Raw genomic sequence first — 27,052 nt, forward strand, 5'->3', positions numbered from 1 at the left:
TCCACCATTACCAATATTATTTTCTAGTACCCCCAACTGGTCTGTAGAGTACCCACCGGGGTACTAGTTCCCCAGGTTGGGAACCACTGCCTCAGATGTAGATACATTACCAGCCAACCTGTTCCCAACTGTCATTTTTCAAACACATCCTATGACATGGCAGTAAGAAGCTAATTTGATGGGACTTTATCTTATTCAATTTATCTCCATCAAAGGCTTAGTAAATACTATAGGTAATGATTAGCTCCATATATTAAGTAGAATTTTTTCAATCCTTATTATGCCCCTAATAATCAGATAAGGTCATTGTGATGTAGATTTAAGATTATTTGCTTTTTTAACCTAAAATATTTCGTGTTTATTTCTACATCCTGCCAGTGGTAGAAATACAGTAGAAAAACATTATCCAATTAGTGGCATTTCTATAATGAATAGGTGGAGGCATGGGAGTCAACTTTCCAATAACTGTTTGGGGCAGCATCCAACATATGACTCAAAAATGCTATGCATAGCCAAGACTGCATAAAGCAAAAATACTGAAGGATGCCCAAGTATCCACAGCGGTTGCTGCAGTGGGAGATGTGCAGTGCGGAGAACCTGCTGGTTAATCTGGACCTTTTTTCTCTTACAGTACATATTGCTGCTATAATTTTAAATTTTTTAACTCTGAAGGAGGAGATTTGTGGCCACACCCCTCAATGTGGGGTGGAGCTTGATTATATCTATGAAGGAAAGCATGAAAAGAAGTGCTGAGAACCTGTGGGTCAAGCTGGACATTTTTTCTTAGAGAACATCCAGAGTTTTATATTGCTGCTATCATTATTTTTTTTTATTATCTTTGGTGGTTTGTGGTCCGCTTTGGTGGTTTGTGGTCCGGTCAAGTGGTGCGCTATAGGTGGCTTGGATGTGGTGACAAAGCACCTCACCGGGAAAAGAAAAAATAATTCTACCAGTTACATATTAGCTTGGTGCAGACGCACTCATGGGCTCTGTGCACTGCACATCATCAACCCATTAAAGATATGCCATTTCTTGGATTGTTAATTAGATCCCTTCCCTGTTGTATTTTCTTCCACTCTTCCGGTAAACCGCTATTGTGTTAACAACAAAACAATTCTGGCAAGACTGGGTGCAAGTGGGCTGCATCAAAGAAAGTGTATTCACTAATATTGTATGCACAACCACATGTTTAGTTAAATACACCTGTTTCCCAGCAACAAATTTTGTCAAAAGACATTTTGACAATACTTGACAATTAATTAGTTTAAAAAAATTATATTTTGCAAAATAAAATTACCATTTCTAGGTCTATTTAACAAAGCTATTGTAATCTCGTTCATGGCTGCTAAACCACAAATAGTTGACAGTAAAAATAGTGGTCATTCAACACAAATAAACCTAATGTACCGGACAATTGTGGTTTGTCCCGTTAATACTTGTGGACCTTAGATAGACATTCCTATCTCTCAACTCAACTTTTTGCTACATTTTTTATCATTACTACATGCAAGTTTACAAAAGCAAAAGGTTTCCAAATTATATATATATTATAAAAAGATAGTGATCTGGCTTCTGTGCTCCTGTGCCCTCCAGAAAGATCAACACCTTGTATATAGTACTTAGAATACAAGATGCACTCGGAGATTTTATTGAATCAATGTTTCAGGGATCAAAGTCCTACAACAAAGGGAACTAGATCCCCGAAACATTGATGCAATAATATATCATGTTTACTATGTTCTCAAGACTTTGAGTGCCACCTGTATTGTAAGATATATATATATATATATATATATATATATATATATATATAAATATATATATATATATATATATATATATGTGTATATATATATATGTATATATATATATATATATATATAATGTGTGAGTGTGTATCATACAAATGTAGGAGGATGACATGACATGGGCAATTTAAACTTATTTTTTTTATGTTTAATTCTCAGGCATACTTTGTGCCTTAATCTAATATTATGTTACTTTGTTGCATTTACTGCTTGCTTAATGGTGATCCAGAGAAAATGATGTAATAATGCCATAGTTGACATTCAGATGACTCTGTTGTGCGAACAAATAATTTTGCTCCATTATTTGATTTTTAATATTATATTATACATAATAAGGTGATCAGCAAAGACAAAATCTATATCATTTGCAGGCTAAATTAATATATTTTCTTATAATATTTTCTTACAAAAAAATAAACCTCTATTCATTTTTAATTAATTACTCTAAGATTAAATTAAATAAACTGAGGTCATGAAATTCCTTGTTCTCTTCCCCTTGGTTACTATCTCTTGGTTATTGCATGAGAGTCCTTTATATACAAAAAAAACAAAAGGATAATATTTAAATCTGCATGATTAATAAATTCAATAAACCATTATGTTCTTTTGTCTGAAGTGGAAATATTGTTGCTGTAATACTGTATCTTGCATTGTTCCACAAATGTTTCATTCATTTTTACTTTGCTATTGTACCAAATGAGGATGTTAAAATCCGCAGTATAAATTACATTTGCAAATTCTTCACTTGGTTCAATAATAAAATTTCCATTTATTTATTAATAGATTTTTTTTTTTACTTGTGTTCATTATGCTAATGAAAATGATGATCTTGCTTTTTTTTGTATTGTACTTAATATATGTGAATATTTTATGGATTATTTTCCTTGAAAGGAAAAAATGTTGGTGCTTTTCTTATATATTGTAAATAGATAATTTATGCAAATAATACATTTCATTGAATGTGTTTTTTTTAAGTGTCATATCACTCAAGAGCCATTAATAATTGAAAATAATACTATTTATATGTTATAGACAATCAGACCATTTGGCATAGCAAGGGTACTTTTTACGATACAACGCTGTGAATTGACGTTGGCAGAAGGCCAGTTTAAAATATTACTATGCACATATTTTAAATTACAACGGGAGAAAACTAGTGCTTAATTGGGATATCTGTATATGAAAACCATATACATAAGATTATTTTCAATTCATAGCTGCACTATACTGTATTTATATTCATACCAGCACTTACTGTATACCCAGCCCTTTCTGTGCCATAAAGGTCATCAGTACCACTGGCATGGACCTGGGTACATTTATATTACTGCTGACATAGTTACCGTTACAGTCATTTGCATAAGATGCAAATAATATTTACCATTAATGTATTGATTTCATGTAAAAAGAATTGAGAAGACATTTAAAAACGTAAAAAAAAAATTATCGGAATTTGGGCAGAAAGTAAAAATTTTTTTTTTAACTGATTCATGACTCTTCTGCAATATACTTTTTAGAAATGAACAAATAAGGATAGTACTAAATTTTATTATTATTATTATTAAAAAATATTATTTATGAGTTTGTTTCCCTCAGATTTTTGTTTACACAAATAAAATGATGAACATCGTTATGATGACAGGCGATTATTAATACATACTATAATGTGCATTCTGTGCCAATAGTTACTGAGGACTAAATATATTATGCATTGCACTCAACATGATTACCTGTATCGAAAGAAAAAAAATGTCAAAAAGGGGGTAGAAAACGCTGTATCCTACAGTACATGTGACTTTTTACTTGAATTTGTAGTTTGTATCTTTATCAAACCAATTAAAGGCACAATGTTGTTTGCAACAATACTTTTGTCTTACTGGTTTTTCTTTGGTGGATTTGTGTGTGTGTGTGTGTGTAATTAGAATAATACAATTTATGTATTAATAATTCCCAGTGCAGTATAGCTTCAAATAAAACCGTACTAGTGTATTAGTGATATAAAAATGCAGTATGTTAACTTAATTCATTAGGTATTGCTGTATGTTGTATTTATTGCCTAAAGGTGCCTTGTACACTGAACTGATTTGGTCCGATTCTGATGAATCGGGACGTGAATTCAGCCCAAATTGGCTCAGTTTAATGTCCTCTCAGGTCCGATGCGTGGTCTCGTGTGCATCGGACCTGAGCCGGTGGTCGGACCTGCTGGCTGTCCAACCATATATATATTATTTTTAAATGACTGGCTGGATATTGATTGGCTCAGAGAATTCTCTCAGTCAATCAGATGGGAGGACAGTCATTTCAAAATATTCATCAGCCGCATCCCGTCCCTCCGCCCGGCAAAATGCAGCTACAAGCTCCCAGCCACCGCCGCTGCTCGGACGGACCTCGCTGCCGGCATTTAGTTTAAGCCTTTGAGTGCCAAGGGTATTTTTCAAAATAGGTGTAGAAATTGCCAAACAAATAATTTTATTCATCATAATGACCTGTAATGTTTAACTTATATTGGAAATATCAACTTTTTTATTGAAACAACCTTTTTAATTTAAATTTATATAACAAATGCTATCGACTCACAGAGATGGTGGCACTCAAAGGGTTAAAGCTTAATCAAATATTGTGGATAATGTATTTATAGTTATTTGATCATCTCCAGCTCTGACTTTACTGTATATAAATGTAACTTTGCATCAGGCTGGCAACTTTCAGCCCGTGGGCAAGAACAAACTTGTGGCCCTGGCTTATATACTGTACCAGCAACGTGCATTGGAGAAATGAGTAAAACAAAAACCTCACTGGTTTAGCTAGAGCACTTAAGACAATCAAGGGTTCTAAAACCAGGATGCAGAGATGCTGATATTATCATTAATATAATTGTTTTAATTAAAAATATAAATTTCTCAATCCAATATAACAATTTTAATGTTTTAAGCTTGCTTAGCACAGATGGATAAATATAATTTAAAACTGCCTTATAAAGGGGCAAGTTCCCAGACTCTCAAAAATTCTTATTGAAACATCATAGTGTTTGACACTTGACCAATTGGTGGATATCCTGCAATAATTCTATATGGACACTCAGGAATAACAATATTACTGGATCAACCCGCCTCATAGACAGTATTGGACAGTGTTGTACAAGCCCATATTCAGAGGTGTGGACAATCTCCAGAGGGCGTCTGACCAGCTTCCATAGAGCTTGGATATCCATTAGAGGTTGCATGGTCTGGGCTCCTTGATAAATATATAGTTAAAACTATATATAGTCCATGCATTATAATGTACCAGATTAATAACAGCAATGCATTGTAGAGAACACACCATAATCATGTGCAGTAGCATATGTATAATGTATCATTCATCGGCACAGTTTGGAACGTAATCCATAGAGGAGAAGGTGGGCACCTATAGAGTCATTTTGAATTGATATATAACAAAATGCAGAATTACCTGATATTGTTACTTTCCTAGGCATTGACTAATATTTATCTAAATATAAAAGCTTTATTCATTAAATTAAATTAAATTGTCCCTTATGTATGACCATTGGCGAAACACTAAAATATGTTAATGGCTAACCAAATAATTTTAAATAACCCACTATGTTATATTAGGTAAACAAGAAACTGTCAAAAGGTAAAATTATTAAATCATTCACAAATAAGTCTCATTTTACAAAAACAAATCAAGTGCGTATTAAGATGTTTCACTATTGATCAACTATAAAAAATATTTGATCAACTGGGTAATTACCTTATTTTTCCTAGGTCAGATTTCACCTTAAAAAGTTAGGTTCTACTCGTTTTGTTTGTTGTATTTTTAATTTTTATTTTTTTTCAATGGAAATTAAAAAAATATCCAGTTTTTAAAATAAATAAATTATATTTTTGTGTACAGAAGGAAATATCAAATATGGCCATTTTTCTCTCCAATATTTTTGATGATCCATGAAGAGGAGGATCATAGATATATTAGGAAGCCAAGTTATTGAGGACTTCAGCTTGCACTGCGTATCATAACAAGGTTATATACAACCAGAAATAGTTAATCAGTGTCCATTGGGCCCTTGTTAGGCACTTAAGTTGCCATATAGATGATCCAGCAATGATAACGGTAATATTTAAGGCACATGAGTATCTCTACACATAGAAGCTGGACTTTTTTGTTTGCTGAAATATATATACAGCAAGGCATTAGGGTTTGCTATATCCCTTTTATTCAATCTAGAAGCCAAGGAAAAAATTCTGTTCTGGATAGTTACCCAGTGGGAGAAGAATGCAAACGTAAAGGGGTCAGGTGGCTCACACGTGGTAAGGTGGTTCCTGGTAAGGTCAAATAATATTTATTCATTCAACACATTTCATGTCATTTTTTTCGGTTCTTCTTTTGTAATATAGCTAAAATAATGGGATACCGTCGCAAGGTCAACACATGAAATAGGTCTGCATGGCTGAGGTCGGAAGGTTGACATAAGCATTAGGTCAACAATGGGAAGATCAACAGTCAACAGGTCAACATGAGTTTTTTTTTTAAAAATTGAGCCAACTTGTACCGAAGTGGTATTTAATACCCTACCATCCACTAGGGCATGGACGGAGAATATAATAGTGTGCCGAGCACGAAGGCAGTGTCCATGTCAACTTACATTGAAATTCAAGACAAGAAAACGGGAAAGATAAATCTCGACCTTTTGACTGTCGACCTTCCCATTGTTGACCTATTGCTTGTGTTGACCTTCTGACCCTGTTGACCTCAGCCATGTCGACCTATTTCATGTGACAACCTAAGCCCTGTCAACCTTTAGTGGTCAACCTAATGTATGTTGGCGTTCATACAGTCGACCCTATGACTCATACCCAAATAAAGAAGAGTATTTAAATAATGCCCATTCACTTGATGAAGAATAATTGTAGTTTCCTGCCATGCATACTTATTTGCGCAGGACTATATTGTTTTTATTTGGCTTTTTTTATATAAATTCTGATTATTATAATAATTATTTTGTGATCAGGGTGTAGGTATTTTTTTTTTATAAGTAAGCCCGCACATTTAAGAACTACGTAGTCTGTTCTTTAAAACTTTTTCTACAGCAGAAAATAAAATACATATATTAAAGCCTATTCCGATTTCATTTTTGCAGGTGCAGTCAGTCGGTAAAGTTAAATTATTGAGAGACCGACTAACGCTCCGCAACAAGCCAGGCTGTCCAGAAATCTCTGCTAGATCTGAGGAAGTAGCTACACTGCTTGAGTTTGGGAGATTAGAGAAGCTTGTACCACACAGATTGTGCCCGATCTGTTCCAGGTGAGATGAGGAACTTTGACTGGTGTCAAAATCCAGTCATTACGACACTAATATTTATCTATATCATTTTGCAATATTTTGTAAATCTTCTTTTTTATTTTTTATTTTTTTAAATCCTGGCTGGCCAACTCATTTATTTGAGATTGCCTTTTATATAAAAGTAAATCTGCCTCTCATGTCATTAAAAAAGTTTTAGTCATTTTAGAAGATAAATCAGAAAATAACAAATCAATTTTTTTTTTTACAAAAAATTATTATGCTGAATTTAGAATTATTTTTCTATACATTAACTCAATATATATAACGGGAACCATTTTTTTCTAGAATTAATTCATTGCCATATTTTATTTAGCATTTAGTCTTTTAAATTATATTTACATTTTCCATTGGATTATATAGCAGTTCACCTACATATGATTCATGTACAGTTTTAAGAGCCACTAAATATGAACAAAATGAAGCCAACTAATAGATTTGACATTGTATTTAACCTTGTTATGTAGCTACGTGCAAGCTATTGTTTTCTGTTTGTTAGTCCTTAAAATAATTTTTACAGTATTCTTAAACGCATTAAAGTCCCGATGGTAAGGTGTTCCTATTTAAAAGTAACTTTCATCCTTAAGGTGCCCATACGTGATGCGATTGCCATTTGCGATGCGAGCTCCCACCGACATCCCATCGCACAGTTCAAAAAGTATGTGCTGCACATACTTTTTGAACTAGCTTCTGATCGCATCACATCACACCACACACAAATTGCAAGCAAATCTCATGCAATGCAATGCAATGTAGTCCAAAAAGCATGCAATTATCGCAGTGTATATGGGCACCTTTAGTTCTATTTAGTTTTTCATACTTTTTCTACTTCATTTTGCAACAAAATAATAAAATGGGAACATCTAATACAAAAGGTTCAATCATTACATCCAATATGGGTATGGGTCATTGAGTCGACCAATACAAGTTCAACATACATTAAGTCGACCACTGAAGGTCGACATGGCTTAGGTCACCACAGGTTGACATGCCTAAGGTCGACATGTGGATTGATGGTCGACACAAGCATTAGGCCAACATGGATTTTCACTTTTTTTTGTCCCGAATGTTGACATGGTTGACATGGACACTGTATCGGTGCACCGCGGCCCCTTGGTTCGCTCGGTACACTATTATATTCTCCCTCCACGCCCTAGTGGAGGGTAGGGCAGATGTCGACTCAAAAAATAGTGAAAAACCCCATGTCGACATTTGACTGTAGACCTAGCCCAACCATTGTCGGCCATTGTGTTGACCTTCCATTCTTGTCAAACTATTCCATGTGTTGACCTAGGCCATGTCGACCTTCAGTGGTCAACACAATGTATGTCGACCTTGTATGTTGTCAGCCCAACGACTGTATACCTCCTATAGGAGGTATACTGATAGTTAAATGGAGTACAGTGAGTGTAGATTTTAAATGAGTAAAAAATATTAATTGAAAGATATTCATTGATGAAAATGGGTAAATAATTGGTAGAACTGCTAAACTCAACATTTTCTGAACTGCCAGAAGATTCAAATTCAAACTTGTTCTCAGTTTAGAGCAGATCTCTTTGAGGGATCTATTCCGCGTTTTGGTTTGGTTTGGATCCATAATATTCATGTGAATTTGGCTTTCTGGAGAACCAAACTGCCATTTCATACACATTAGAAGACAAGAAAGACCTGGTTCATTACATTGTAAAACAATTTTTATACTGTTTGTTACTAATATCTGTATTTTGTGAGACAATTTTCATGTAAAGTTTTGTGTTTTATCCTGTCATAATTCATTATACAGGATGATTCAAAAGTCCCATTGCACACTTTGGTACTTCTTTACTTTCACGGCGCCACTACAAATTGCGGTCATCGCGGGCATTGAATGCACTAAAAATCGGGTGCGACGCGATGCCCGCGATTTCCCATAGGGACCAATGTTAAATTTCTCAATGGACACGATTTTCTGTTCAATGCCTCAATTGACACGATTTTTCCATAGGAAACAATGTTAAATGGCCCACAGAGGCCAAATAGGCACCCTCAAGTGTGAAATGACCCCCACAATTGTTAACGCCACCCCACGATCACCGTCAACCCGAAGCGTGGCGAGCGCAGCGAGCCCGCGAGGGGCGGCGGTACGCGTCCTCCGACCTTTTCATGCCCTACTATCCACTAGGGCGTGGAGTGAGAATAGAATAGTGTGGCGAGCGCAGCGAGCCACCGAGCCCGAAGCGTGGCGAGGGGACGCGGATACCTTCACAGGTAAACGCGTCCCTTCGCGGGCTTCACAGGTATCCGCGTCCCCTCGCGGGGCTCGCTGCGCTCGCCACGCTTCGGGCTCGGTGGCTCGCTGCGCTCGCCACACTATTCTATTCTCACTCCACGCCCTAGTGGATAGTAGGGCATGAAAAGGTCGGAGGACGCGTACCGCCGCCCCTCGCGGGCTCGCTGCGCTCGCCACGCTTCGGGTTGACGTTGATCGTGGGGTGGCGTTAACAACTTGAGGGTGCCTATTTGGCCTCTGTGGGCCATTTAACATTGTTTCCTATGGAAAAATCGTGTCAATTGAGGCATTGAACAGAAAATCGTGTCCATTGAGAAATTTAACATTGGTCCCTATGGGAAATCGCGGGCATCGCGGGCATCGCGTCGCACCCGATTTTTTAGTGCATTCAATGCCCGCGATGACCGCGATTTCCTATCTGTCCTAATCTAGTGGCGCCGTGAAAGTAAAGAAGTACCCACACTTTTGTTTCAAAAAATGTACAGAAAATGGTAAAACTGAATACACCAGTAAAGTGTGTTCCATACATACCCTAAAAGATAAAAGATAGCCCACCTCACCCATACTTTACTGGAGTATTCCGTTTTCCCATTTCCGGCAGTTTTTGAAACAATGGGGAGCACTGCAACTTTTTAATCACTGTGTATATTTGAACACATGCTATATCCTCACAATTCAAAAAAGAGATTAATAATCTGGGCTAAAATCACCATTACATAATATTTGTCAAATTTGGGTTGCATTAATACCAGTTGTCAAAGTTGAATTATTCTAAGTTCACTTTTTTTCCCTCTTTTTCTGATGGCAAATATATTAAAAATCATAATAAATCACACATCTGGAGTGTTTAAAATTCCCATGATTTGGGAACGATGTTAAATCAATATGTGAAATTATACCATTATATTTATGGTTAAAAATGAACAATTTATTTTTTGAACAATTTATTTTCATATAAAATACATATACATCACATATACATCAAAGAACTGGGACCATAGCATTCTCCCCGGTCTATACAAGACAGTATATAGAAAAAATACTTCACCCTCAAATGGTGCTGCGGTGTGCTATTCTTATATGGAAGTCTGTGGCACCACTGCAGATGACTTGATGGGTTACGTCCAGGGTTAAAGTGCTGACGCGTCACCGGAGTTTTCAAAAGTGCATCAAAAGCCTGTGCTGATGTTAAAGGTGCAATATCCAAACAACACATTTCAGAGATAACATCTCTTTCCTCAGGCTGGATAAAGCCCTGTCTCTATGATACTCTATTGCTGCTTTTAGACCGCATCTCTGGCTTTGACCCTGTATTTGGAAACGTTTCCAAAAACGGGTCTGCCAGATAAAACCCCTTTCACACCGCAGCACTTAAACGGTATATTACCGTTTAAGTGCCGATTTTTTGACACTGGCAGACCCGTTTTTGGAAACTTTCCAAATACAGGGTCAAAGCCAGTGCAGCCTTCAGCCCTCCCCTCCGTGCAGCTCCCCCCCCTCGCGCGTGAAAAAAGTGTCTTCCAGAAAATGGCTGCCCCATAGGAAACCCTGTTTAAAAAAACTGTCTTTCGTATGGGGGCAGCCATTTTCTGAAAGACACTTTTTTCATAAGTGCTTTCCGAGCATACTGAGCTGCAGTGCCGGGAACCACAACGGAGATACCGGCACGGGGTAAGTCGACACGGGGGGGGGGGGGGGGGGCGCCGACACGCGGGGGGGCGGCGTCGACACGCGCGCGGGGGGTGTCGACGCGCGCGCGGGGGGGCTCCAGTGCTGTGAATACTTAATGAGCGCTCATTAAGTATTCACTGTGCTGAATTTAGGACCCAGCCAATGAGCTGGGTCCTAAATACCGTTTCAGAACCGATTTTGAGCCTAAAATACCGGTTCTGAAACGGGTAGGACCCTGCATTTTAACCGGTTAGAAAAAACGGTTTTTTCTAACCGGTTAAGTGGTCCTGCACCTTTCAGACCGCACACATTACCGTTTTAAAACGGTAAAAAAACGGCAATATACCGTTTTTAAAGTGCGGTCTGAAAGGGGCATATGTATACCCTATCTAATAAGTCTCATTTGGCAATCAAATTGCCAAATATTGCCTTTTTCGTGTATCGGAAGTGCCATGCATTCCACATGGCAGACTTCTGGGTGCGTTCCACCGCGGTCCTCATCAATTCCGGTTCTGGGTTTTCTCTGTGATGATCGAATGCAGCATTCTGGGTTCCACAAGGGGCTGCCTTTTGACAGAAATGACTTCATATCCTCCTCAGTTATCCATCGTTCTTTATGGATAAATTGTGGGCAGTTTACAATATGGCCTTTAGCGTGCTATGCCGTACTTTGTATTCCGGCACTGTACTTCCCTTCCCGGGAGAGTGAATACCGATTTTTCATGAGGATTTTGTTTACATTGTAGATCGATATGTATGGATAAGAATGGAGATAAAATATAATTAATAAAATGCTGGTAGAGTAAGCAGGAAAATACATGATAAAATATACAAGAAGAATAAAATGAACTTATTTACATAGAAGCAAAATTTATTTATTATTCAGAAACTACTTTAATTCAAAATCTATGTTATGGCCTTAAGGAGATAATATGTATAAGGTGAAAATCTACCTCATCTCAATTTTTGCAAAACGGGTATCGAGATCCCTATTTCTCCAATTATTAGTAATTTGCTGAATCCCATAAAATCTATTTATTGCATTTTCACATTTATTGTGTTCTTTTGTAAAATGTTCAGATAGGGTATGTGATGTTAGTTCCTCCCAGATGTTATAAATGTGTTCTAATGATCTCAATTTAAGATTCCTCATGGTTTTTCCTATACTGTATACTTCATACCACAATTGCATTCCAGCAGGTAAATCACATTGGGCCAGATGTATTAAGCTTCAAAATGTGATAAAATGGAGAGTGATAAACTGCCAGCCAATCAGCTCCTATCTGCCATGTTAGAGGCTGTGTTTGAAAAGTTACAAGTTGGAGCTGATTGGCTGGTTGTTTATCACTCTCCACTTTATTACTTTTTGAAGCTTGATACATCTGGCCCATTATGAGAATGGCAAGTGATACATTGGTTGATTTTATATTACTTTCCATTTACCTCAAAACCAGTGACTTTCTTTTCATATGGTTCTTTACTTGAAGCCTTACACATAAGGCATGATCCACAAATATGGTAGCCCTTCTTATGATCACTACATCCCAATTTATTTGGGAGAGCATTCTTTGCATGGAGCACTCCTGTATATGAAACTGGGCTTCAATGGTATTACTTTTACAATAATTAGATCATCTATTAGGATCCTCCAATTTTTCTTAAACATGGATTCCACATTTTGTAGTAAGAGCCATATTGGGAAAAGAAGGCCCATTCTGCTTTCTTGTAGTCTTTTTTCATTTTCTTTGGTTTAGTTTTTAGTATTTCAACTTTGTCTATGTCCTTGAATCTCGATTTCAATTCTTCCAGTCATTTTTCTGGGTACCTATTTTGTTGGAAGCATTGATTTATCTCAATAAATTGTTCCTTCAATACTTCCTTTTTTGTACAATTTATTTTTAGATGCTTGTATTGACTTAAGGGTACAGTATTCAACCATATTTGATGGTGTTCACTTCTTACGTCTATATAAGAATTTGAATCTGTGGGTTTCCGATGTGTTTTCATATGTAATTGACCAGATTCTATGTATATCATGAAATATAAAAAAACTAGATCTGTTTTGCTGATATTGAAAGTGAATTTAATAGTAAAATCATTAAGATTTAAAAACTCACAAAAAGCATTTAAATTAAATTTTCTCCATTCCAGATAAAAAAACACATTGTCAATAAAACACCACCAGGACACCAGGTTTGTCCCGTCAGCCAACTTATCTTTTACGGTCATCATCTCCCAAAATGCTATAAACACTTTGGCATAACTCGGAGCAAATCTGGTGCCCATCGCAGTACCCTTTATTTGCAAAAAGTAACTTCCATTGAAGTAAAAATAGTTTTCTTCCAAAATGAAATCTTTCCATTGACTTAAATAGGTGCTGTTATTTTAAAAAAAAAAACAGAGCCCCATATCCTTGTTCCCAATCAATGATGGTGTATAAGGTGCTCACATCTGCACTTATTAACCCCTTGAGTGGTGGGTTTTGCTGGGGCAGGACAAACCTACCAGGGCAGGTTTGTCCTGCCCCAGCAAAACCCACCACAGAAAGCTGGAAGCCCCCCTCACTTCCGCTCCGGCGTTAGTACGCCAGAGCTTCCCTGCTGCCGCTCTCCCCCCTGCCTAAGCCGCCTGTCACATTCAGCACTGCAGTGACGTTGGCGACAGGCTGGGGGATGTTCGCAGCGGCTCGGGAGGACTCGGGTGCCCGAGCGCTCCCAAGCCGCACCGACCATACCTGAGCCTGCCGCCGATGTCACTGTAAAATGAGTCGTGTCACTTCTTAACATTTTTTAAGTAAGGTGGTCCCACAGTTGTTTCTCTATCTCCCCAACGTAATCTGTTTTGTTCATGATCCACACACCCCCACCCCCTCCCTGTTATTTGCTGGTTTAATGATAATATCCTCATTAACATTGGATGGATTTGATCGCCAACCATTCTTTTTTGCTTATATTTTTCTTTTTAGAAGTTTCCACTTTCCTATATTCTTTAGAGACAGTCAAGTTGAAGCAACCTATACTCCCTCCTTTCTCATGTTTAGGGTAGAGTTTTACATTTTCTGTGGGTGCATCATCTTCTATCTGGATTTTTGTGTTTTCCACAGGGTTATTGTTCTCTTTACTTCGAAATATATTTTTTACCCTTAACTTTCTAATGATTTTTTGTAGGTCTACAAATAATTCAAAGGAGTTTACTTTTGCTGTGGGCACAAAATTTGAGCCCTTTTTCAAAATCTTCATCTTTTCTTAAATTCTGGAATAATCACTTGAATTAAATATTTTACTTAAAACAGCTTCCTCTAGTGGTTTTCTTTATTCTTTTCTTGGGGGCCTCAGCTCCCTCCATAATAATGACTGTTGTGATTTGAATTAGGATATCTCATCTCTTAGTATTTCATGTCTATTTCTTGTAAGAATTTATTTTCCTTTTTCTTTGTATCTGTCGCACCTATTATAAATAGAATTAAAACATCCACATATATTTTTTCTTAAACAAATGAAAAATTTGGCTAAAATAAATTAGAAAAAGGAATTTTGTGTACCACAATTCCCATTATACATTTGTATTAAAAATATCTAGTTTTATATATATCAGCCTTCTGTTAAAAAAATATCAAACAAAATTAATAGTGTAAGTTGACATTCCAGACGCAATTATAAACAGGTATTACCAAAATAAAAACACGAGGTGCTCTTCGCCTATTGTATTAGGCATAATGAAGCAAGAAAAATTATTCATTGATAATACAATATGTAAATAAGATAACATTAATAACATCTAAACTTTTTCTAAATAAATCCAAATTAGTAAGTGGGTCTAATCAAGAAAATCAAATAATAAGATGCTTTAAAAAAAATCATACTGTATTTTACAATAAGTCTGATTTTTTTTTTAAAGAGCTTTATAATTTGATCCACTAATTAATCTGGATTCATTTATAAAATGTTTAAATGTTATTACGTTGTTTTTTTAAATAGCTGTATTATTTAATTATGCGATTAGACCTCCACTAATTAATTTGGATACATTTCTAAAATATTTAAATGTTATTAATAAATGTAAACTTATTCACGTATTTTATTAATCAATTAATCATTTTGCTATTGTGATTCTGCCATTAATACAATACGCATAAAATAAAAAAGGAGAGTGACATTGAGTCCTTTACTGACCCTCATGAACAATGCAGATGACCTTGAAATTAAATAATTAATTGGATGCAAGTCTGATGTTTTATATTTAATAATATATATGTATAGGAATTAATTTAAGAATGTGTAATGAATAAGTGGTATCTAATATAACAGTTCTTGCTAGTAAGTTTTACAAATGTATCAACAGCAATTAATTTTCTTGCAATAGAGTATGGTCAGCTTTGTGAGCTCAGCTGTATTAATATGCATTGTATGTCAGTTCAGGATCTGCAATTCATACATTCCCGTGCTGGCTTTACTTCAGTAATGGGGTGGGCTGAGGCAGAATTGTCTTTGTGGAATGCAACTTGTGTGAATCACATTGTACATAGCCTAGCGTTATACATAGCCTAGCGTTATACAGACCTTTTCTCCAGGAACAGGGCAGAGTCAGTTGCCCCTCTTGAATATGAACCCCAGCAAATCAGGCTGATAAGCAGTACAAGCAGACAAGGTTACAGTGTATCTCGAGATGCTGACAAATTTACATATGGGTGAATATATGTATGCATGTTCCATATAAGCATTCCCTGCAATGTGTCTGGGTGGAGGTGCTATGACCTTCTCAAATAAGTGTTAATCAATAGTTTGTTTCACTAATAGCATAACAAAGCATAGTAATGCTGCTTTCCCACTGCAGACCAGTTTAAAGTACTGGTAATCTTAAATGGTATTAAAAACGGTATTAGCATTCCCACTGCAGCAGATTACCGTTTTAAATACCATTTAAGTACCATTCCCATTGCAGTGAACCATGTGAAATGTAGAGTGCCTAACCCCCCCCCCCAGTGTAAAGAGTGCCTAAATCCCCCCCCCCAAGTGTAAAGAGTGCCTAATCCCCCCCCCCAAGTGTAAAGAATGCCTAACCCCCCGTACCTGCCCTGTGCCCCCACCTCCCCTCCCCTTGTACTTACCTGCACGGGGATGCAGGGCAGTGGGGAGGCAGCAGGGGTCCATGCGGGGTACAGGCAGTCCCAGTGTCTGATGAGAACAAGTAGTTCTCACTTTGCGCATATGTAATGAGTGCACGTGCATAATAATGAGCCACTCATTACATATGCGCATATGTTATGAGCGGCTCATTATTATGCACGTGCACTCATTACACATGCACAAAGTGAGAACTACTAGTTCTCATCTGGCACTGGGACTGCCTGAAGGCTAAATAACGTTTAAGAGGCATTCCCACTGCCTCTTAAACGTTATTTTAACGTGTAGGACTCTGCTTTAAAAACGTGTTTAAATACCATTTAACTTTAAACGGTATTTCAACTCTGGCACTTTCCCACTGCAGCCTAAAACAGTAAATTGCGCTGAAAATCGACAATTTACAGTTTTTTAGCTGCAGTGGGAAAGGGGCATAAGTGTGTGAATGTGTATTTTTGGAAACAAAACAAATGGCCTTTTTAATACTTCGGATCCTCCTGGTGATTTCTAAATTTTTGGGAGCTCCTCTGGGCCCTGGAAGAGTGAATGGTCTTTTACTCATTAGTTAGAGGAGCGCAGTTAAAATAATGGCAGCAACTGGTGGTCACTGGTGCTGGGATGTGGTCAACATGGTGCAATTCTATGAGAATAATGTCATCTTATCCCTACCACCTCTGCAATGTCTTGCGGTTTGCAGCATTATGGCATTAGGGGGTCGGGCCTAATAACAAAACGTCCAGTCCCCCCCACCCCACCCCCATCAGCAGTCAACAGTATGTCCCTTTGGGATTCTCCACGTTGTGGCGTGGCCAAAGTGACGCCAGACTATCCCCACTGACCGGGCTAAGGAGAAGCCGCCGGGACCCGTGCTGCACCGACACTGCTGGACATTGTGGTGCGCCGCGCTGAGAGGTTCCGTGAGTCACTATTTCATCTGTTGACGGCGGGCTGGTTCCTGTAGCTGATGTGCCAGTGGGCTGTAGATTAAATCATATGGTATTAAGTCCACACCTGACGAATTGTTTGGTACGGATGCTATACCTATTTTAACGAATTGTCTATATGTCTTTTTAAAAAATAAAAAAGGTACTACACCATAGGCCTCTGTTCTTTTGTTCTATATATATATATATATATATATATATTTATATATATATATATATATATATATATATAATGCAGTGGGCTGGCACTCCTCTCCTGAAATACTCTCTTTGAGCCTGGTGCCTTCAGCGGGGATGAAGCCTAAGCATAGATCCAAATGCATATAGAAGATAGCAGCGGCACTCAGGACTTAATCAAATGAACAAACGACTCGTAGCCATGACCAGTGACGTTTCAGCCCCTCAGGGCTTTTATCAAAAAACAGCTTACACAAATGTAAAGGGTGAGCTTACCTCTATTTATAGTGCAACATCAGTGCTGTAAGCAGGGACCGCGGTCACACGTGGACGCCAATGGCGCTGTGTTGGTGACGTCACTGTCAGTGAGACCGTTGCCGCAGCAACGCGTCTGTTCATTAAAGAGAACATTAAAGTTTTGTTGAAACTGAAGGAAAAAAAAAAGTGAGAATGTGCTTTTGAATGCTTATGTATGTGAGCCGCTGTCACTGCTTATAACACGGGTGTTAGCACACAGCAAAACATGAAAAATTACGTGGAAACAAACAACTTAAACCTGAGTAACAGCGGATAAACATGGACAAAATATTTATAGATAAATTAAGAAAAAATGACAGTGTCATAGAGCTAATCTATGAGAAAATATGGTACGAAAAAAAGGATATAAAAAGTAGCCAAATATCAAACTATTGCTTAGCAAAATATGGAAATGATCTATATTGTAAGCATGGATCATTAGAATAATCAAAATCTATAACTGCTCATTTTCAGAAACAAGGGTATATTGCTTAATACTTACTAATATATTTATTTAAATATGCGGGCCGCTATCTAAGCTCCCAACTGTCAGCAAAACGTGATGTGATGCTGTATTGATAGTATAATAATATAGGAAAAGCAAATATAAGCACTACGCTCCAGTATTCTTGAGCACCAGCTAAATTCGGTGTCATCTCGCTATGGGACAACTCCTGATATCATCTTACTCACAAGAACCAATGAAGTCCCAACTGTTCGTTGAGGCCTCGGGGGGCCATAGTGCCCAACTTATGGATCCAGCGGGTTTCGAACTGCAACAGCTTTCTCCCCCTGTCTCCCCCTCTCGCCAATGGGGGAACATGGTCAAGGATCATGTATTTGACTGTGGATAATGGATGTTTAGCTTTGACATAATGTTGGGCCAGTGGTTGATCACTGGTACCCTTGATTATGGCAGCCAGAATGGCGGAGCGGTGTTGAGACATGCGCTCTTTAAATTGTATCTCAGTTTTGCCTATGTAGGCCATGGAGCAAGAGCAGAAGATAATGTAAACGACATATTTTGTCGTGCATGTTAGGAAATGTTTTAAGGGGAACCGTCTCCCTGTGTAGGGGTGGGTAATGTAGGAGCCCGTTTGCATAAAACTGCAAGAAGTGCAGTTTGGGCATTTGAAACACCCATTCCTTGTTTTGCCAAGGAAGGTGGTAACTGGTGCTTTACCCATGTTGGTAATGTCTGTTTTTACCAGGTGGTCACGTAGACTTTTCCCTTTCCTAAACGCTGGCATCAACGACTTGTTGCCCATGTTAAGGTCTGGATCAGACCTGACTATCGGCCAAAATTTTTTAACTTTTTAAATTTTTTCATGGGATTCGCTGGTGAATAAATTCACCCAAACAAATTTGTCTGATTTTTTATTGGGGTCTTTAACTGAATCTAGCAGCTCCTCTCTAGTTTTGAGCAGAGCCTTCTGCTGTTGTTGCATGAGATCTTTATGATTATAGCCCCGTTCCATGAATTTGTCTGTCAATATAGACAATTCCTTAAGCGCCTCCTCTTTTTCACTCACAATCCTTAGGATTCTTAAATACTGACTGTATGGTAGGGATACCTTACTGTGAGTGGGGTGTGCGCTGCTGGCCAGAACAAAATTGTTCCGGTCTGTAGGTCCTAATGTTGTTATGATCAATGGAAATCTGAACGTCTAAAAAGTTGATTGTTGTAGATTCGACAGAATAAGTAAATTTAACCGGACTGTCTGTTTGGTTGTGCATATCTATGATCAACTTTATCTCAGATTCAGTGCCGAGCCAGAGGACCAGGACATCATCAATATAGCGGAAATATCTCAAAATCTTTTCCGCAATAGAGATGTCACTGAAAAAAGAGGTATTTTTCTACTTCGTACATGTAGGCGTTGGCTAGCGACGGGGCCACATTCGACCCCATCGCCACGCCCTTCGTCTGCAAATAATGCGCTCCGTCACAGTAAAAATAATTCTTACTTAAGACTAACTCCAAAAGTTCCATAAAGAAACTAAGATCAGGGCCTGTGTATTTGATATTGTTGGTGAGAAGGTAGCGAACCGCTTCTAGGCCGGCTTGATGGGGGATGCATGTATATAAATTACATACATCAATGGTCACCAATAAACAATTTGGAGGTAGTTGACCCAATGCTGTGAGGGCTTGTAATAAAGAAGTCGTGTCTTTCAGAAAAGTAGACATAGATTGAATAACAGGTTGTAAGAAACCATCCAGGTAGACCGATATTGGCTGGAATAATGAACCTCTGGCCGAAATAATCGGCCTACCTGGGGGTCTGGTCGCATGCTTGTGCACTTTTGGAATAGTGTAGAGAATAGGTTTGATCGGAAGCTCTACTGTGAGATATTCTTTACAAGACTCAGAAATGTGTCCTTCGTGCACTCCTGTGCGGAGGATCTGATCAATCTGTTTCTTAAAGACCTGAGAAGGGTCATTCTGTAGCTTGACATAAGTTGTAGTATACGATAGTTGATATATAAAGTATATATTAAGGGGGGTAGGCAATCCCGGATCACAGCTGCCGATCCCTCCCGACAGCCGTGATCTTGGTCCATTTACAGTGATCCCTCTTCGATGTTGTCGGTAAAGACAGCATTGAATAGGGCCCCGCCGCTATTTCCCTCGTTGGAAAAATAGTGGCGGAGGATTGCATACCCCCCATAGTGTAATTAGAAGAATCTTCAGAGGGAGAGAAAACTTACATTCCAGAGGGGATACGGGAGAGGAAGGGGACATAGAGGGAGAGGGAAGAATAACTGGTTATCGAAGGAGCTGGAGATATGGAGGGGGTTAGGCTTGGGAGACTGGAGAGGTCCTATGTATTAAGCCTTGGATAGAGATAAAGTGTAAAGTGATAAAGTACCAGCCACTTAGCGCCTAGCTACCATGCTACAGGCTGTGTTTGAAAAATGACAGTTAGGAGCAGGTTGGTTGATACTTTATCTCTGTAAACTTTACACACAAAGAAGTGTTTTGGCTTCCCCTTATACCGGACGTAAACCTGGCGCATTTGCTACTAGTGCATGTGAGCGCGCATCTATTGATAGTTGTACCATGTACTCATGTAATCGCAACTTATTTCAAGGAGACTTCTATGGGGGAGAAGGGATTATCCCCGGAAAATGTTGAGATTTAACGATATGCGGTTTTTCCTCATTGTGGATTCTGTACATGTATCACCAAATGACATTTCTTCTCTGAGTGCCCCACGGACCGATCTTACATTAGACCTATTTTTAAGTGTTTACAGCCATTTCTCTGAAGCGGTCAATACTGAAGATGTGTCGGGGCTGAAAATGACTTCGAGAACCGCTCGAATCGTTTATTTTATCCACTGTTGATAAAACAGATGTCATCCTGATCAATAGCCGCCGCTGGAGATGGGCTCCTGCACTCTCCGCTCAATTCTAGAGAGATAAAAACCTTTCATGCCCTTTAAATAACAGTTTCCGCCTGTAGATATCTACATTATGTCAGTGGCTTCAGGACGTCTGCACAGTAAGACCGATAAGTGTCACGATGACGAGGATTTCTGTTTGCTGGGAAGATGTGGACATGGGGGATGCAGCACATACTGTATATAGTTTTGTACAGAATAAATAATGGTACGTCTATAATGGGTGTATAGTGTGTGGAACACACGGGGTCCTGGGGGCCACTGAGCACACCCTGCACCCATTTAATAAACCTACCTCTCCCGGGTCTGCGCTCAACCAAGAATTGGGAAAACGTTGAGGCTGCCGAATGCGTGGAGATTTGCACATTTGTCATACAGAAATCGGTTAGAATAAAGGGGGTGATTCTGGTTGGCCTCGGTAAGCTGCGAGGATCTCAGCTTACCAAACACCAGAGATGCTGCCCACCACACGTACCAGCGATTGCCCCCTTGCTGCCGATGAGTCCCCTTTTCAACATCCGAGGGGATGTGTGAGGAAAACACAACCCCTCGCAAGTCTCTGCAGTGGAAACTGACTGTTATTTTGGAAGGATATCATTGGGTCGACCAAATGTTGGTCGACAGTCATCAGGTCCACACCGTTGGGTCGACATACTGGAAAGTCGACATGGCACATGGTCGACATGGGACAAGGTTGACAGGTGTCTAGGTGGACACAACCGTTAGGTCAACATGGGTTAGGTCAACAGTCAAAAGGTCGACATGTGGTTTTTCACTGTTTTTTGACCGGAATATCGACACAGTCGACATGGACACAGTTTTAAGTGCGCCATGCTTCGAGCGCGGTGACTCGCTACGCTCGGCACACTATATTATTCTCCCACCACCCTAGTGGATGGTAGGGCATGAAATACCGCCTGTCGGCACATGTCGGGTCAAAAAACTGTGAAAAACCCCATGTCGACATTTTGACTGTCAACCTAGACACTGTCGACCTAATGCGTGTGTCGACCTAATGACCTGTCGACCTTGTCCCATGTCAACCTAGACGCCTGTCGACCTTGTGCCATGTCGACTTAGACACCTGTCAGCCTTCCAGTATGTCGACCCAACGGAGTTAATGACTGTCGACCATCTTGAGGTCAACTCATCAATCGTATGCCGTTATTTTATGGCCTCTGGGACAAAGATGGGGTTGGTGGCTGACATCCTGCGCCATCAGCTGCCCTCCCCCAGCATGCATCAGCCTGTCAGCGTACCAATGGGAATGCCTCGCCCCTTCCACTGCCCACCCTTAGTCCCCCCCGATCCTTGCGCATGGCTCGGTGACTATGCAAGTCGCCGAAGCTATTCGCAACGGGCAGCTGAACATGAGCATAATGGACCTTATTCTGGTCAATGCGCACCCGTGGAAATTTGCATGGGTTCGCAATGTTATACAACTGCGCATACACATTTCTGCACAAGCACAAGCGCTGTGCGTGAGTAGCCAAGGTGAGCAGAGTGTTCACCGGGCGGGAGGTGTGGGGAGGCGGAGCCGGGGGATACGGCCATGGGAACGCCCATCGTTTCAAGGGCGCTCCAATGACAATGCTGGACGTTCCCATGGTAATGACCCAGTGATGTCATCACCGGATGTCAGCTTCCTGCCATGTTCACCTCCAGAACACGCAAAGCTAAGACACCTGAGAGTGTCTCAGTTTTGCGTGAACCTTCCACATCATTCGATGGTCGGTGACCATCGAATGATGTGGGTTTGGCCTCATAGGCTGCGAATGGAGGGGGGGGGGCGGACATTTCTGCGGGTGGTATTTAAAATACATGCTGCGTATCAGCCGGAATCACAAATTATTATTCAGATCTGATCGCAGTACAAATGTATTCTCAAAATGGGCAAAACCATGCTGCACTGCAGGCGGGGCAGATGTAACATGTGCAGAGAGTTAGATTTGTGTGCGGTGTGTTGAAACTGAAATCTAAATTGCAGTATAAAAATAATGCAGCCAGTATTTACCCTTCACAGAGACAACATAACTCACACAAATCTAACTCTCTGCACATGTTACATCTACCCCACCTGCAGTGCACATGGTTTTGCCCATTTTGAGAACAATTTTGTACTGCGATCAGATCTGAATAAGGGCCAAAGGGCGGCACGTACTAAGGGGAAAATGCAGTAAAAACCCAGTTTTTGGGGGTTTTACCGCATTTTCTAATGTACTAAGATCAGGCCGCCCCGACTTCGCAGGGTATCGCCACCTATGGGCATCTATCGCCACCCGTTGCACGCTGCAGATGTGGATCCCCCTCCCTGTGCTGCTGCTCTGCCCCCAGCAGCATGTCACAGACGGGGATGTCCTTCCATCTGCAGGGGGGAGGAGGAAACACCAGGGACCGCCGCAGAGCCCAGGAGGTGACGGAGACCCCCGCACACCACATCACAGGCATCACGTTGGGGGCCTCTATCACCGCACCACGATGCTAGCCGCATATGTACTAGCATCTCGGCGGGGGCGTGTTGAGGGGCAGCAATGTATGTTAAGTCTGTGTACAATATCCGGGGGCATATCGGGAGGCCACACCCCCTTGAATCGCGGAATGCCACCTTAAACTGTGACCCTTTTTGTGAAGTACATTATACGGGGGATAATTAAGAGAAAACCCTGATTCAGTAAATCTAAATGAACGATCTCCCCTATATGGTGCTCACAGCGAAAATTAGTGTCATATAGAGAGAGAGCTCTGACCGTTAGCCCTAAGGGCCTGATTCAGACCTGATTGCACGGCTGCAAATTCCCAGGTCGGGCCATTATTGATAGACTGCACATGCGTATGGCCTGTAATATCCATGCTCGAGGCCGTCCTGCGATAAAATCCTGCTACTTTCTTTACTCGCTGGCAGTACGCAAGGTGATTGACAGGAAGCCAACGTTCGGGGGTGGTAACCGGATGCTTCCTGGTAGTGTCAGGGAAGTTCCAGGTGTGGCCAGGTGTTTAGGGGTGTGACCACAACAACGACCCGACTGCAGCCGCCGAGTAAGTCCTGGGCTACGCACAGACTGCACACACTGGGGAATCATTACAGGGTGAGGGGCGTGGCCAGGTGTGTGAGGGGAAGTCATGTGACATCAGCTCCGCCACCGATCAGCCTGATTCTATCACAGCCACTGAGTAAGTCCTGGGCTACGCACAGACTGCACACACTGGGGAATCATTACATGGTGAGGGGTGTGCCCAGGTGTGTGAGGGGAAGTCATGTGACATCAGCTCCGCCCCCAATTAGCTTTATTCTATCACAGCCGCTGAGTAAGTCCTGGGCTACGCACAGGCTGCACACACTGGGGAATCATTACATGGTGAGGGGCGTGCCCAGGTGTGTGAGGGGAAGTCATGTGACATCAGCTCCGCCCCCAATTAGCTTTATTCTATCACAGCCGCTGAGTAAGTCCTGGGCTACGCACAGGCTGCACACACTGGGACATCATTAGTGAATGGATTTGCAGGTACTTGTTTCCTAGCACGGCGCCCATCGCATCGTATACCATAAGACTAAATATGGTATACGATGCGATGCGACACGATATTGTACTATAAAAAATCATATCGCATCGTATGCCATACAATGGCATACAATGCGATGGTATACGATTTTTTATTGTACAACCACCCTGATGGGTCCTCACACTGTTAAATGCCCCCCCCCCCCCCCCTCACTATCACCGCCAACCCGAAGCGTGGCGAGCGGCGGCGGTACGCGTCCTCAGACCTTTTCATACCCCCACTATCCACGTCAGTGTGGACTTGATTTTAGATAGTGTGGCGAGCGCAGGGAGCCACTGAGCCCCGCGAGGGGCCGCGGAATACATGTAAAGTAATACGCGTCCCCTCGCGGGGCTCGCTGCGCTCGGCACGCTATATAAAGTCAACTCCACACCGACGTGGATAGTGGGGGTATGAAAAGGTCGGAGGACGTGTACCGCCGCCCCTCGTGGGCTCGCTGCGCTCGCCATGCTTCGGGTTCGCGTTTATAGTGGGGGGGTGGCGTGGGGGTGCATTTAACATTGTAAGCACCCATTAGGCTGCTTATACAATGAAAAATCATATCGCATGGCATGCGGCTGTATGGCATGCGATGTGATGCGATGTGATGCGATGTGATGCGATGGCACAAGATGCCATAAGATGGAAATATTGGGCGCCGTGCTAGGAAACAAGAACCGATTTGCAGCTAATGGCAAACATGCACAGGGCGGGATCTTACTCTGGTAGGGCGAGAGCTATAATGGAGGGATAATCAGGATGAGCCCCTATATATACTATATGAGGAGACGATGTCCATTATCCAGAAGCAGAGCCTTTCCTCCAGATATCCTGAGCTAGCGGCTGCAGACCATACCGCCTACATGTATGTGCAGGTCCATGTGTAATGATGACTGCTTATAGCTTGTGCCAACCACACAATGATACATTTATATGAGACGTCCAGTTGACTCCTTCATTCAGTATACTGACAGTCTGTGTATTATATATTGTAATACTATTTTACAATGTGCTATGCTGCCAACTGCACGTCCCAGGTATACTGTATGCAGAGGCACTGCCTCCCCTGCCTGCACGTCCCTGGTATAATGTATGCAGAGGCACTGCCTCCCCTGCCTGCACGTCCCTGGTATAATGTATGCAGAGGCACTGCCTCCCCTGACTGCACATCCCTGGTATAATGTTTGCAGAGGCACTGCCTCCCCTGCCTGCACGTCCCTGGTATAATGTGTGCAGAGGCACTGCCTCCCCTGCCTGCACGTCCCAGGTATACTGTATGCAGAGGCACTGCCTCCCCTGCCTGCACGTCCCAGGTATACTGTATGCAGAGGCACTGCCTCCCCTGACTGCACGTCCCAGGTATAATGTGTGCAGAGGCACTGCCTCCCCTGACTGCACATCCCTGGTATAATGTTTGCAGAGGCACTGCCTCCCCTGACTGCACGTCCCTGGTATAATGTGTGCAGAGGCACTGCCTCCCCTGACTGCACATCCCTGGTATAATGTTTGCAGAGGCACTGCCTCCCCTGACTGCAAGTCCCAGGTATAATGTATGCAGAGGCACTGCCTCCCCTGACTGCAAGTCCCAGGTATAATGTATGCAGAGGCATTGCCTCCCCTGACAGCACGTCCTAGGTATAATGTACCTGTATGCAGAGGCAGTGCTTCCCCTGCCTTCACGTCCCTGGTATAATGTACCTGTATGCAGAAGCACTGCCTCCCCTGACTGCACGTCCTTGGTATAATGTACCTGTATGCAGAGGCAGTGCTTCCCCTGCCTGCACGTCCCTGGTATAATGTATGCGGAGGCACTGCCTCCCCTGACTGCACATTCCTGGTATAATGTTTGCAGAGGCACTGCCTCCCCTGACTGCAAGTCCCAGGTATAATGCATGCAGAGGCACTGCTTCCCCTGACTGCAAGTCCCAGGTATAATGTATGCAGAGGCACTGCCTCCCCTGACTGCACGTCTTAGGTATAATGTACCTGTATGCAGAGGCAGTGCTTCCCCTGCCTTCACGTCCCTGGTATAATGTACCTGTATGCAGAAGCACTGCCTCCCCTGACTGCACGTCCTAGGTATAATGTACCTGTATGCAGAGGCAGTGTTTCCCCTGCCTGCACGTCCCTGGTATAATGTATGCAGAGGCACTGCCTCCCCTGACTGCACATCCCAGGAATAATGTACCTGTAGGCAGAGGAACTGCCCCCCCCGACTGCATGTCCCAGGTGTAATGTATGCGGAGGCACTGTCTCCCCTGCCTGCATGTCCCTGGTGTAATGCAGGGACATGCAGGCAGGAGAGGCAGTGCCTCTGCATACAATTTACCAGGGACAAGCAGTCAGGGGAGGCAGTGCCTCTGCACACATTATACCAGTGACATGCAGTCAGGGGAGGCAGTGCCTCTGCACACATTATACCTGGGACGTGCAGTCAGGGGAGGCAGTGCCTCTGCACACATTATACCAGGGGCATGCA

General features: G+C 41.3%; 1 protein-coding gene across 13 annotated transcripts in view; it reads left to right on the plus strand.

Annotated features, from left to right (window-relative positions):
• Positions 1 to 27,052, plus strand: part of DLG2 (discs large MAGUK scaffold protein 2) — an 895,737-nt gene that overhangs the window by 609,972 nt on the left and 258,713 nt on the right. The window contains exon 1 of one of the 13 annotated variants that reach the window (XM_083170312.1): positions 6,953 to 7,112. The exons of the other annotated variants lie outside the window; for them this stretch is intronic. The gene's annotated coding sequence lies outside the window, so the exon portion shown is untranslated. Of the gene's footprint in view, positions 1 to 6,952; positions 7,113 to 27,052 lie in introns of those variants that run through there. 13 annotated transcript variants of the gene reach the window in all.

Source organism: Crinia signifera, chromosome 2 (genome assembly GCF_055691185.1).
Source record: "Crinia signifera chromosome 2, ASM5569118v1, whole genome shotgun sequence".
Lineage (NCBI taxonomy): Eukaryota > Metazoa > Chordata > Amphibia > Anura > Myobatrachidae > Crinia > Crinia signifera.